The sequence below is a fragment of the Lissotriton helveticus genome, chromosome 6 (genome assembly GCF_964261635.1).
Source record: "Lissotriton helveticus chromosome 6, aLisHel1.1, whole genome shotgun sequence".
In the NCBI taxonomy this organism is placed as follows: domain Eukaryota; kingdom Metazoa; phylum Chordata; class Amphibia; order Caudata; family Salamandridae; genus Lissotriton; species Lissotriton helveticus.
In genome coordinates this window covers 97,725,860-97,739,828 of record NC_136067.1, presented here as the reverse complement: position 1 = coordinate 97,739,828, position 13,969 = coordinate 97,725,860, and the positions used below count along the sequence as shown (strand labels likewise).

At 44.5% G+C, this 13,969-nt stretch overlaps 1 protein-coding gene across 1 annotated transcript in view; it reads left to right on the top strand.

The window, feature by feature from the left end:
• The window catches only part of LOC144762276 (ATP-binding cassette sub-family C member 10-like), a 1,522,948-nt gene that overhangs the window by 1,046,695 nt on the left and 462,284 nt on the right, over nt 1-13,969 (top strand). The gene's annotated exons all lie outside the window — the stretch shown is intronic.

The window sequence follows — 13,969 nt, the reverse complement described above, 5'->3', positions numbered from 1 at the left end:
CAGGTTTGTAAACAAATGTCATTTCACAGATTGGTAAAAGCTGCACACCCTCTTTCAAGTTTCTTGAAATTACTAATCCAAGGCAGTGCTAATACAAGTTCCTGCAAAAGCATAGATAGTGATTAAATCCAACAAATGTAATATCCCCTATCTCTCCATAAATCCAGTTGTCAATGAAGGGTGACTCACTTTCTGTCACCTTTTAAACAACTTGCAACCATGGCAAGTTGTAGTTTCTTCCATTATGTGTTAGCCTATAGAATACCTTTCTGGGAAACGTGAGTCTGGAACCCTCTTTTGATGGCTTCAAGGGAAATCTATGAATAATTCATTTACCAAGGCTTGTTCTATTAGCCCCTGAGGAGTATAGTCTGCAATTTAATAGTTAAGACAGTTCAGTGAGTAAAGTGATCTCTGCTGAGAAGTGTATGCATCATCTCAGATATCATTAATTTTTCTAGAATGCAACTAAACAAGTCCTGATTTTCATAAGTTCCCTTACTCTAACATTTCTTCACAATTGCAATTATCAGCCCATAGAAGCATAGTTTTGTATATTGCAATATACAAGTGTTTATCATTTATTCAATCAAACGGTAAACCATTGTCCATCCTTACATCTGTGAGAATATCACAAAAAGCTTTTGCTATTCTTCCCCTGCAAGCCAAAGAATCCCTACAAACCCCGGAGTCAATTATCCAGGCTTTGTAAATGTGGTCAGCCATTTTAGGACATATGGTAGACATCAGTCATTACAAGATATCTAACTATATAATGGCTGCTCCGAACCCGGTATCAAACATGTGGGCCAGAAAGGAGTCCAATATGCTGGGGAGTTATTGATTAAACAGCCAGGTCTTGATAGCTCTACGAAAACGGACGTAGCTGGTCTCAGTACGGATGTTCAGGGGGAGATATTTCCAAAGTTTTGGGCCTAGGAAAGAAAAGGACCTGCCACCAATTCTTGCGAGTCTGTATTTGAGCACTCTGAAAAAGCCTTGAGATGAAGAACGGAGACAGCGTGCAGGAGTGTAGGTGTGAACAAGAGATTGCAGGTAACTGGGGGCAATACCCGCCTTTATTTTATGCATGTAACTCAAGGTTTTAAATTTGACCCGACTCTCCACTTTCAGCCAGTGTAGGTCACGGAGGCGCTCTGTGATGTGATCAGTTCTGTGACTATTGCATAGCAGTCTCGAAGCAGCATTTTGAACAAGTTGGAGACGTCTTGTTACTGCCTTGGTTGCCCCTAGATAGAGTACATTGCCGTAGTCCAGCCAAGAGGTTATCAGGGCATTTATCACGGACTTCTGGGTGTCAGGTGGCAGCATCCAGATAATTTTCTTAAGCCAGCGCAGAATGGTAAAGCAGATGGCTGCCACCTTGTTTACTTTACACTGCATTGTTAAACCATTGTCCACGGTAACTCCCAGATTACGCATGTGTTCAGATGGAGAAGGGAGGACACCCATCTCTGATGGCCAATGCTTAGAGCTCCAAAGGTCTTGTTTTTGCCCTCTAAGGACATTTTTCAGGGTCCTCTGGGAAGGGTCCTTCTCCAGTATTGGGCTGTCTTTCATAGATTCACATGCCTGAATCATTCCCCGTCGTTGGAGTGGGAGTCCCACGGTACATAAAAAAGCAATAATATGCACATAATATCCAAAAAACCTTGGTAATAACCAACCAGGAAGTAAAGTAGCCCAAGCTACAAGAGTAAAAACTTCCACACTCATGACTATCCTAGTCATTTTGTATAGTCCAAACTGCAGCCAATCAGGTGACAGCACCCACCAGAATGTTCTCCCCAGAGGCTCAGGCTCTCAGATTTTGTACCGCACGTCGTGTGAAGGGAGTCTCCCTGAGTTCTGCTCAGTTCTTCCCAATTCTTCAAGAATTTTCTACTCTTAGGATGTCTTCTAAGAAATCCTTATTCAGACCTTGTGAATATTGTGGTAAGCTCCGGCTTTTCTCTGAAGATCCCCACAAGAAATGCATCTATTGCCTATACCCGGATCACCAGGTGAGAGACTGCAAGATATGCAGGACCTTCTCCCAGAAAACCCTCAGGGACAGAGAGGGCCGGCTACTGCTGTGGCTACAGAAGCTTAAAGATCAGGACAATCCAGTTTCTGAGGTGGGAAGTATTGCCTCTGGGTCATCTATGTCCTTTAGGAACAGGACTGCTGAGGAGGTTTTGTCTTCTCCTGGGGCCAAGGTGTTGAGGAAGCAACAACCCTCTAAGGGTTATGAAGGGCCTTCCACTTCAAAAAAGGCTACTCCACCTGCCAAGGGCAAACCCTTGCCTTCTACGCCCCCTAGAAAGGCAGTCAAAAAATGATGCCTCCTAAGCCAACTTCTGAGAAGAGGCTCCCTCAGAAGAAGTCCCCGTCTTCATCGACATAGTCGACGAAGATTTCCGTTGACTCAACATCTACATCGACGGTGACTTTCTCATCACCTAAGCCTCAGATGATTATGTCGTCGGCTCCATCCCCGTCGATGATGGTCTCTGTGAGACCCATTTCGTCGACGAAAGAGACTGTTCCTGTTGTCGGCATTTCATCGACGGCCAAGGCTAGAAAAATATCGCCGACGACGGCCTCGTCGACGGCCATTTCATCCTGGTCGACGGCGAGCTCGTAGTTGAGATCTACATCGTCGCCGAAGACCAAATTGTCGAAGAAGACCACATCGTAGACAAAGCCCTCCTGGTCGACGAAGACCACATCGTCGACAGAAACTTTTTTGTCGACGGCAAGCTCGTCGTCGAGATCTACTTCGTCGTCGACGACCAAGTTGTTGAGGAAGACCACATCACCGACGAAGCCCACCTCGTCGACGAAGACCACATCATGGATCGAAACTTCCTCGTCGACGTTGTCACCTTCAGTCATGATTTCATCGTCGACGGGCCCGTCGACGACCCTCCCGTCGATGCAAAAATTGTCATCTTGTACGGAGCTACAAGACTGGTCAGCGTCTACGGCCTTAACATCTAACAACACCTTCTTTATTACAGAGACGTGGTTTCACGCTTGAACCCTAATCTCCATTACATCTTTCCTCACATAAGGTACCTCTACAGGTTCCTGATAAATTATTGGATTCAGACGAAAGTGAAGAAGAAGACTCTGAGGTGGATGACAAGTTTTGAACAGCTAGAAGCCCTTTGGAGTTGTTCATAAAGTTCCAGGAAGATGATCAGGATGAGCAACCTTCTCCTGAGCCTGTGACTTCACCTCCTGATGATATCCCTACAGCTCAGATGCCTATACCTTTATTAAAAAATCTTCAACATATGCTAGATGATTATTACCGCCAGTTCCCGCCATCTGAATTGGCAGAGTCCGTACCACCTACACCGGTTGTTTAATCGTCCACTTCAGAATTCTGGTCTCCTAGACCACCTTCGCCAGTGGCGTCGCATCATTCTCCTGATGCACACTCATCGGGTGATGATGATGAGAGGGAAGATGGTGAAGTAGATGAAAGATCTCTTATGTCGGAGTGGGATGAGTACCAAATCCAAACACTCAAACCACCTATTCCTAAAGAGAAGAATAAAAGGATTCGTGTGTCAACACCTTCAGTACCCAATCAAATAACATTCAGAAGATCATAGGAAAGCATTGGACAATTCTCAATACAGGCTCAGAACAATTACCACGCCCCCCTCTTTGCCTTCAAACGTGCCTCAAATGTGAGAGACAGACTAGTGCATACTAGACCGAAGACCAGAGTTGCACGTCCTATAGGCACCCTTTGGGATATGCCAGCTGTTGAGGGACACCACGCATGTGGTAACTGTGCAGCCTGTCCCTAACCTCCAAATCAACCAGTATTGATATTGGCAGTAATCGCCCCTGGCAGCAGCGGCGATTCACAAACTGCAACAGTCAGAATCTCATCTATTTCATAACCTGTCCGTGTCAGCTGAAATACGTGGGAATGACCCCCAGGAAAATCAGGGTTCGCATATCAGAACATAAAAGCACCATTCGGTGCAAGAAGCAAGCGACCCGGTTAACCAACCATTTTCTGGAAATTGGTCATGGGCCCACTGATTTTACGTGGACAGTTATTGAGCAACCGGTCATCCCTGCCCATGTTGTAGACACCAGTAAATATCTGTTCAGTAAGGAACAAAAATGGGTCTACAGACTCAATACTGATAAGGCAGGTTTGAACGAAGCCATCCCTTGGATGTCTTTGTGATTAGAGACACATTTTTATGTGCAGTTCTGGACCAGTGTACAATGTGATGTTAATGAGTGAGGTACAGAGGAAGTTGTCATTTTGCATTGATTTCAGTGTTGGTATCAGTGCAATTAGAAAATCCACCTATTATATCATATAGGCAGGGTCACACAACAAAACATCTCAAGACAATATACACACCCTTACTGTTATAGATGTTCCCTCTTCCCTTTTTCCTCCCCTCTTCGATGTTTTGATTTTTTGTGGACAAATAACTGGATACCCAGGATATTATACCATCTCTCTGGGTTGATATTGCTGATTATATTATAATCAAAACTATAAAGCAAAAAGCTCTTTTTTGTTTGAACGGCGGAATAACTGGCTGGATAGCTAGTATATAACACCTTACCCACGGAGCTTAAACATCCTTCGGGCTAGCATAATAATGTCCCGTTAAGCTTCATAAATACGTCGTAGCTAAAACATTCTGAAGCTAACATAATAACACCGATTTATAAGTTTCATGGATCAATCTAGGATGAGTACTACATTTCCCAACAGGCTCAGGGATCCTGTGCCCCGGGTCATGGTGAGCGCAGTGATGTCATCACAATAGAATACATTATGAAGCTAGGCTAGCATAATGACACCAATTCACAAGTATCATGGATCAGTCTAGGATGAGTACTACATTTCCCAACAGGCGTAGGGGTCATGTGCCCAGGGTTACGGTGAGCGCAGTGATGTCACGACAATGGAATACAAAGATGGTGCTCACCTCTACCATGGCACCTCCCAGACACGGCCCAGAGGACGCCCGGAGTACCGACGGAGAGGTGAGCGTTTATACGGAGTGAGGGGCCAAGCATTATGCTCATATCGATACCACACGCCTGTCTGTTGTGCGCTCCTCCTTCTGTCTTGCTGATTGCAATATTCATTAAGAACAGGAACTCCCGCGTTAAGCACGATGCTGCGTTCCCCGATTGAGTACCCGCAAACTTGTGTTCACGGAGTTTTCCTGTTTCTGACTTTGGTTGTGGTTTCTCTATATGGGATAATGATATTGGACCTTACGATTGACAGGCCATTTGCTTTCAGAATTAGAACCTTGCGAGAGTGTGTCTCCTCTATCGGCACTTATATAATCATACAGCTATGAATTTTGATCTAAAGCGCTTTGATGTAATTGATATCTATGATAGACTACCCGCTCACATACTAGGGGCATAAACATTGATTCATTTATCCATCTACTAACTTCTGCCGTGATCAGACAAACACTAATACAGGCCATCCAATTACCGCGGTTTTTGTAACCTTAACATTAGCATCATTACATGACCAACACTGTGTGTGATATGTTTATATGTCCCACCTCCTTTTGTCATTTATAGAGCGGTTCTCCACCTACCTGAGCCGCAGCCAGGTGAGGCGTAGCTCGTGCCTCCTACATAAAATGTAAGCAGGGGTCTGGCCTATATAGGAACCTCAGATGCATATAACTCAGCATCAGTGGGGATATGTAATTTGCATACCTGCATTTTGGTCGTACGAAATGATGTAACTGACCTTAATTTGTATGTTTTGTGTGTTGTCTTTGTCTGTTATCTCTACTCTTTTTTAGTAGGAAGGACCAGTACCTGTCGAGGGACATTCTGTTCACTTATAAGACAGGTAAAGTAAAACCTTTCTTACAAACATACCTCCTTTTGGAGCTTAAAGCAGTAGCGAGATGTGGTCCTGATGAAAGCAGCAGGACACTTTGGTGGGTCCGCAGTCTGCAGAAACATGTCGACCATTTAAGATCTATAATAGTAGTTATTTGTTCTTCTACTATATCTCAGCACTATTTTTTAATGTTGGAAACATAGGAGATACCTAATAAAGTGTTTTCTCTCCTAGCTCTCCAATTAAAAAATTCCCTCACTATTTTTCACACTAATATCTGTTTCCTTCATGCACTGCTTCTTTCAGTTTTCACGGTTATCTGCCTTACACCGTTAAAACAAATTAGGGCAACCACTTTTTCAAAATCAAGTGGTTACAGGATTGCTCTCCTCGGTGTGAGGAGTCCTAAATGTTGATAAGGGCGGAACCGATCGATAACTGATGGGTACTTTTACAAATGTGGAGGTATCCTGTGGCACTTGATTCACTTTGGTCCTCCATGTATTTTTGGGGTTGAGTCTCATGCACTGTTCAATAGACAGCATTCTTAGACCCACAGTCACCCTTTAGAGTGTATACTGTTAGAGTGGGGAACGTGACTGTGTCGTGGTCTTTAAACTCTCCCTTGGACCCTCTCTTTATCTGTGGTGTTATATTATTATATACCAAATCCAAACCCCTTCTCCTTCCCCTCCGGCTCCTGCTGATTCTCCACCTGTGGATATTGGAGGCTTTCACCTCCTCAAGGAGAGAGCCACTCAAAGATTCCTCATTCCTATGGAGACGAAAAAGGAAGAATGCTTCCTGTATGATTTTAAAGATCAGCCAAGAAGACAAATACGAGCGATCCCAATTATAGATTTTATATGGAAGGAGGGATTGAAAGTAAACTCCTGCATCTATTCCTCCAGTCTTGCCCCGACTGGACAAGAAATATAAAGCACCCGACAATTCTCCAGCATGCCTCATAGGACACCCAAAGGCTGACTCCATGATCGTGCAAGCTGCTCAAAGACAAGCTAGGAATCCATCCTCTCCGATCACAACCCCACCTGACAGGGACGGCAGGCGGTTGGACTCAATTGGGAAAAGAGTCTCCACCATGGCGGCAACAACAGTCCATGCGGCCAATTCGTTAGCCATCCTGGGTCGGTATGACCGACAAATGTGGTCAGACATCTCACCATATATCGAAATGTTACCAGAGCCATCAAAGGCTGAAGCTCTGAAGATATTACAAGAAGGGGAACGAATCTCTACAGAGATTATTGATTTGGCAGTAGATGTCGCTTCCACAGGTTTCAGACAGCTAGCGGGTGCTGCTTTTCTACGTAGGCAAGGCCGGTTGAAGGCTACATCTTTTCGCCAGGAAGTACAGGCAAAAGTACTCTACATGCCGTTCGATAGACAAGATTTGTTCGGCCAAAAAGTAGAGGAAGCCCTACAAACCATCAAAAAAGACACAGAAACGGCCAGATCTCTTGGTACCTTACAATTTCGTAAACCACCCTTTCGGGGTGCAAAAGGACTCTAATAGAGTGAACTATAGTCAACAAACATTCTACAAATCGTATCAAGGAAATCAGCGATACCAGTCACAAAGATATCAATCGTATGGTCAACGCAACACTTCCTATTCTCAAAATAAGAGGAAGCCTTCCTACAGCGGAAAAGATTCAAATAAGAAGCAATGAGTATCGTCGCCTGCCACCGCTTCTGCCGCAGTCCTATGTAAAGGTTGGAGGAAGAATCTCAAAATTTTACTCAAAGTGGTCCTCAATGACATCGGACAAGTGGGTCCTAGACATTGTATACAAAGGCCATGCGCTAGAATTCGAAAAGTTTCCTCCAAATTTCCCCCCAAAGGGCCCACCTCCAACTCATCTCAAAGAGCTGTTTTTCCAGATAAATTTGATGATACATAAAGGAGTGATCGAAAAAGTCCCTCAATTGCAGAGAGGAACAGGATTTTATTCAAGGTTTTTCCTAATAAAGAAAAAATCAGGAGAATGGTGTCCCATCCTTGATCTTCAATCCCTCAACAAATACCTAAAGAAATTGTCATTTTGGATGTTAACACTTCAAGAAATTCTTCAACTTTTGTTAGCAGGGGATCACATGGACACCCTCGACCTTCAAGATGCGTACTTCCATGTTCCGATTCTCCCCAAGCACAGAAAGTTCTTGCGTTTTAGAGTGGCTGGCAGGGAATTTCAGTTCAAAGTTCTTCCCTTCGGACTACGATCTGCACCCAGGGTATTTACAAAGGTTCTAGCTCCAGTAGCAGCGCACCTCCGTCTGGAAGGAATTCAAATATTTCCTTACTTGGACGACTGCCTTATCAAGGCGAGTTCTTTCTCAGACACAAACGCCCATGTTCAAAGATGTCTGTCTCTTTTTTAGTCGCTGGGTCTCTCTATCAACCTCGACAAATCTCATCTTGTTTTTCGCAAAGGCAAACGTTCTTAGGGGCAACTTTGGACACACAATTGATTCAGGCCTTCGTATCAGACGAAAGAGAGCAAAGGATTCGCAAGCTGGCTCGCAAGTTATGATCAAAAAAGCCAGTTTCAGTCCGACAGTTCAAGTCCTTTCTGGGTTTGGTCTCTTCTTGCATCCCCTTGATACCCAACTGCCGCCTCAGATGAGTCCCCTACAAGAAGAGCTCAACCAGCAATGGTTACAGGTCTCAGGATCATTCGAAGATCTTATTCAGGTCACTCCTCGAATGCGAGAGGCCTTCCTCTGGTGGACTCAAAAAAGAAAGCGCCAAATTTTACAATCACCACAGAAGCGTCCCTCGAGGGTTGGGGAGCACATCTTCAAGGGCTAACGGTCAGCGGAAAATGGAGCCCTCAACAACGGAAGTGGCATATCAATCTACTAGAACTACGAGCCATGTATATAGCCCTAAAATCCTTTCGCACATTCATTCTGGGAGCCACCGTACTGATTCGGATAGCCAATATTATAAGTATGCATTACTTGAACAAACAGGGAGGAACAAGATTGGCTCTTCTTTCTCAAGAAGCCCAAGAAATCTGGGATTGGGCAATACGGCACAGGATCAATCTCTCGGCGGTTCACATGCCGGGAATTTCCAATGTTCTGGCGGATTCCCTCAGCAGGTCCACGGTATCCACTCACGAATGGGAGTTGCATCAGCCGACGGTGGATCGAGTCTTCCAAAAGTGGGGTTGTCCCGATCTGGACCTCTTTGCGACCAAGCAGAACAGCAAATGCCTCTTCTTTGCAAGCTGGCTTCCCCACAAGGATTCTCAGGGGAATGCGATTTCGATGAACTGATCTCAAATATATGCTTATGCTTTTCCTCCGATACCGTTGGTTCCCAGGGTTCTCCGGAAGATTACGAGAGAATCTTATCGTCTAATTCTCATCGCTCCAAGGTGGCCTCGCCAATTCTGGTTCACAGAACTTCTCCTCCTATCGGAGTGCGATCCAATTCAATTTCGACCAGTACCAAACCTCCTGTCCATTCAGGACGGTCAGATTTGCCAACCGGACCCTGCATCTCTGAAATTAGCTGCCTTGTGCCTAAGAACCTTGAACTCGCTCATCTAAATATTCCTGCGGATTGCAAGGAAGTTCTGGCTAACGCTCGAGCGCCTGCCACGATAAAGACATACAGACTTAAATAGAAAAGATTCTGCATGTTGTGTCAATCTGCCGAGGATCACCCGATTCACGCAACACCCGAGCAGCTATTATCTTTTTTCTTACACTTACAGGCCTTTCTCACTCAACTCTAAAGGTTTTTCTGGCGGCCATCTCAAGGTTCCGACAGGATGGTTCCAATTCTCTCTACTCATCGAGGATTATACAACAATTTTTTAAAGGGCTATTTCGATTGTTTCTTCCTGTACGTTGTCCTCCTCCATCCTGGCATCTTAATGTGGTATTAGCGCAGCTCATGCAGCAACCCTTTGAACCTACTCATAGAGTGGATTTCAAATTTTTAACCTGGAAGGTTTCTCTGCTACTGGCATTGACTTCAGCTAGAAGATTAAGCGACATTCAAGCTTTCACCGTAAATTCACCTTTCTTGCAATTCACTACCAATTCTGTGGTGCTACGCGCAAATCCCAAATTTATGCCGAAGGTGCCTTCGGAATTTCACCTGAACGAACCACTCATCTTTAAGAAATTTTTTCCTAACCCGCAATCTCGTGCGGAAAGGGCGTTGCATACCCTTGACATCAGGAGATGTCTTAAGTTCTATTTGCAAAGGACCTCTACCATTCGTAAGTCTGATCAATTGTTTGTTGCCTATGGAAGAATACGGCACGGACAGGCAGTGTCTAAACAGACCATAGCTCAATGGATTTCTGCCGCTTTTGACTTTTGCCATCAGCAGGCTGGAAAACCTTTGCAGACAACTCCAAGTGCTCACTCTAGGAGGGTGGTCTCTTCCTCGACTGCTCTTTTCGCTGGTGTTCCTCTTCAGCAAATCTGCAGAGCAGCAACTTGGTCCAGCAGACACACTTTTACCAAGCATGACTGTTTGGGGCTGCCAGCAATGTTGGTACGTCAGTGGGACAGGCGGTTCTCCGCAATCTTTTCAAATAAGGTGAGCCTCTGTTTCCCTCCTCCTTTATACTACTTCTCAGACACTTATTATCATGCCTAATATTGAGTACATTCTCGGGTGATTGCAAGTTTTTCATGTATTTATGAATATTAGCATTTTTAGCATGTAATTGCATATGCTTGCTATGTACAGATTTATGTTACAAATAGCGTCTTCCAAGCATTATTTGGGTACTGCTATCTACTCTGATTCAGGCATGTGAATCTATGAAAGACACCCCAATACTGGAGAAGAACAATAGTTACTTACCTGTGATCTGTGGTTCTCCAGTATTGGTGTATTTCATAGATTCACATGCAACCCGCCCACCTCCCCTCAGAGGCTCTTTAGGCTATGATGTTTAGGTTCACTCCTGTGCGAGAAAATCGGAGAGCCTGAGCCTCTGGGGAGAACATTCTGGTGGGTGCTGTCGCCTGATTTCCTGCAGTTTGGCCTATACAAAATGACTAGGATAGTCATGAGTGTGGAAGTTTTTACTCTTGTAGCTTGGGCTACTTTACTTCCTGGTTGGTTATTACCAAGGTTTTTTGGATATTATGTGCATATTATTGCTTTTTTTATGTACCGTGGGACTCCCACTCCGACGACGGGGAATGATTCAGGCATGTGAATCCATGAAAGACACCAATACTGGAGTACCAAAGATTACAGGTAAGTAACTATTGTTCTTCTTATTTAAAACTGTAATTGCAACTTCTCCATTGACTTCCATTGGACATGTGGCTGTGTTTTCACTCTGCACAGAGCCTCCGTAGGGTTCCTGGGTACGTACCATGGGTGGTTCCTTGTGTCCCCAACTCCTCTGAGTCTTCTGCTCCGAGTTCTGTTCTCCTTTGCAGTTTGCATGCCACTATTTTAGTATATGGTTTGGTACTTATACAATGCTATTGTTCTATCTTATGCAAGTTACTTACTAGCTGTTTGCGATATTGTGATTTACTTAATTTGATTGATACTTGCTTTGAATATCTTCATCTTCTCCCCTTCTCTCTCTCCTTCATCATTTTCATTTTACTTTCTCCATTAATTTAAATGTATTTTTTAGCACATGAGTCCGGGTCTGTAGTTATATTATTTTATTTTTAAAGTCTTCTTTTTCTTTTCTTCTTTTCATTTTTTTTTAATTTTCAGGTATTTGAGTATATGTGATGATAGAATATTTAAGGGAATCCTAGAATGGATGGAGTCTGGCGGTATATAATTAATTGACCATTATCATAAATATATTTTTTCCATTTTCAATGGTCACACAATGGGATGGATAGTTTAAAAATTGGGGCATTGGCCATGTGACTCATTGATTCTATGAATTATTTATTACCTTCTTTTCTATTCTGTTTCTTATGGTTCTGCAATGGATTAGACTGTTTGTAATTTGGGCACTGGCCCTGTGATGTATTGAATATGGAATTTCTATTTATTGAAGTGATCATTAATTGCAGATACCAATTGGGTAATTTTGGAGACACATGTTTCTATTTTCAAATAATCACCTGAAGAATTTAAGTTTTAATTTGGGGGGATTCACACTTATCATTATCTTTACCCTTAATTATTGATAATCTTTTGATTATATATAATTTAGATTATTTTTCATTGCATATGTTTGGAAATGTCTTTTTTTTTTAAACAGATTTTATTAGTCAAGTTGCATATATCGTGCAGTGCCCTGCACGCCAGAGTCAACTGCCCAAGCAATTCTAGTACATCTAAAACAGCAAGCAACTTTTGTTTTGTAATCTTTCATCCCCCCGCAAGCAACAGCCTAATATACTAGAGCATAAAAAAGTAATACACCCCATCCCCAACTTCCCCCCCCCCCCACGGTCGCACAAGTCCACATCACCATGTCCACAATTATGCACGAAAAAAATACTCAAAAAATCCCAATTCCCATCTACCACCCCCTTCATTCCAACCCTCAAGATCTATATGAGATCCTCTACTTAAGCTGGCAACAAGGGCTCTTCCATCGCAGGGGGTTCCAACCATAGACCACGATACTCCGCCCACCGGTTCCACATTTTATAATGCTTGCGTGGGCACCCCCTGGCCACAAAAATGGGCTGCTCCAGGCCCATGCAAAAATCGAGGCAGTTTTTCCAAGCTGCCACTGATGGAGCCCTCGTTGCCCTCCAGGCATGAGCAATGTCCCGCTTTGCCAGGGTAAGACCTAACAGCAAAAGGCGTTGTTTGTAAATATTCCCCTCCATGACATGTAACAGTGCCAGCTGTGGTGTGCGGGTAAGCTCCCAGCCCAGGACCTCTGAGAGACAAGCAAAGACCCCCCCTCCAGAAACGATCCAATGATGTCCATTTCCAAACCGTGTGGATAAACGTACCCTCCGCCTGGTTAAAACGCAGACATACCGGTGAGGAGATCATTCCCGCCCGCCATAAACGCGTCCTAGTAAAGCAGACCCCGTGGAGGTATTTAAATTGGACTAGGCGAAGTCGCATCGCAATAGCCGCCCCCCTTGCGGCTGCCAGGACCTCTACCCAGGCCTCTTCTTCCAGCCCGCCCACATCAGCCTCCCAGTTCCCTCGAAGCTTCCGAAGTGTGGAGGAGCAATGTATTACCAGGGTTTGATATATACGCAAAATCTTCTTTTCCCCTAAATCCCCCATAAAGAGTTTGGCCTCAATGGGACTATACTCAGGGATGGACTCCAGACCCTGCAGACTAGGGGATAGCGCATGCCGTAGCTGCAGATACTGATAAAACTGTGTCTGATGCAGATGAAACTCCTCTTGGAGATCCCGAAAGGATTTAAGCGTTGTATCAGCCACCACATCGCCCAGTGTGGAAATACAAATGACATCCCACCCCTAAATCCCGGAAGGGCCGCCAACTGGGGCAGCGGCCCGTTGTTCCACAAGGCGGTCTCTCGGGTCAAAACGCCCCACCAGCCCATGCGCCGCAGCGCCTGCCTCCAAATTATGAACACCACCATTGTAGCCGGCGGCAGTGCACTACGCAGCCTCGCCGAGTAGAGTATCGTGTGCAGCGTGTGCTGGCCCATAAGACAGCGCTCCAGCGCGTACGCCGGGTCCCCTCTGTCCCCATACCACCAATCGTTGAGGACCAACAGGGACGAAACCTGATAGTATGAGAGGAGATCCGGGGATGCCAACCCCCCCCCCCCAAAAAGTCGAGAGGAAACAAGTACGCATTGCCACCCGCACCCTCCGCCCTCCCACAGAAACTGCCCTAACACCGAGTTCACCATTCGGAACCATCTAGCTGGGATCGGATATGGATGATTCTGCAGCTTGTTTGGAAATGTTTCAAAATAACAATTATTGATTACTTACCAACATGCATAGCTTTGAATTGATCTTAGTAGTAATATATAGGATCATCCCATGAATGTAAAATTCAATTGCTGTGAAATGCATGGTTTGTTTTTCATTTCTATGAACGCATTGTTTAATTCTTTGGGACAGGGCACACAATATACTAACTTAACGAAGACTTCAAGTGA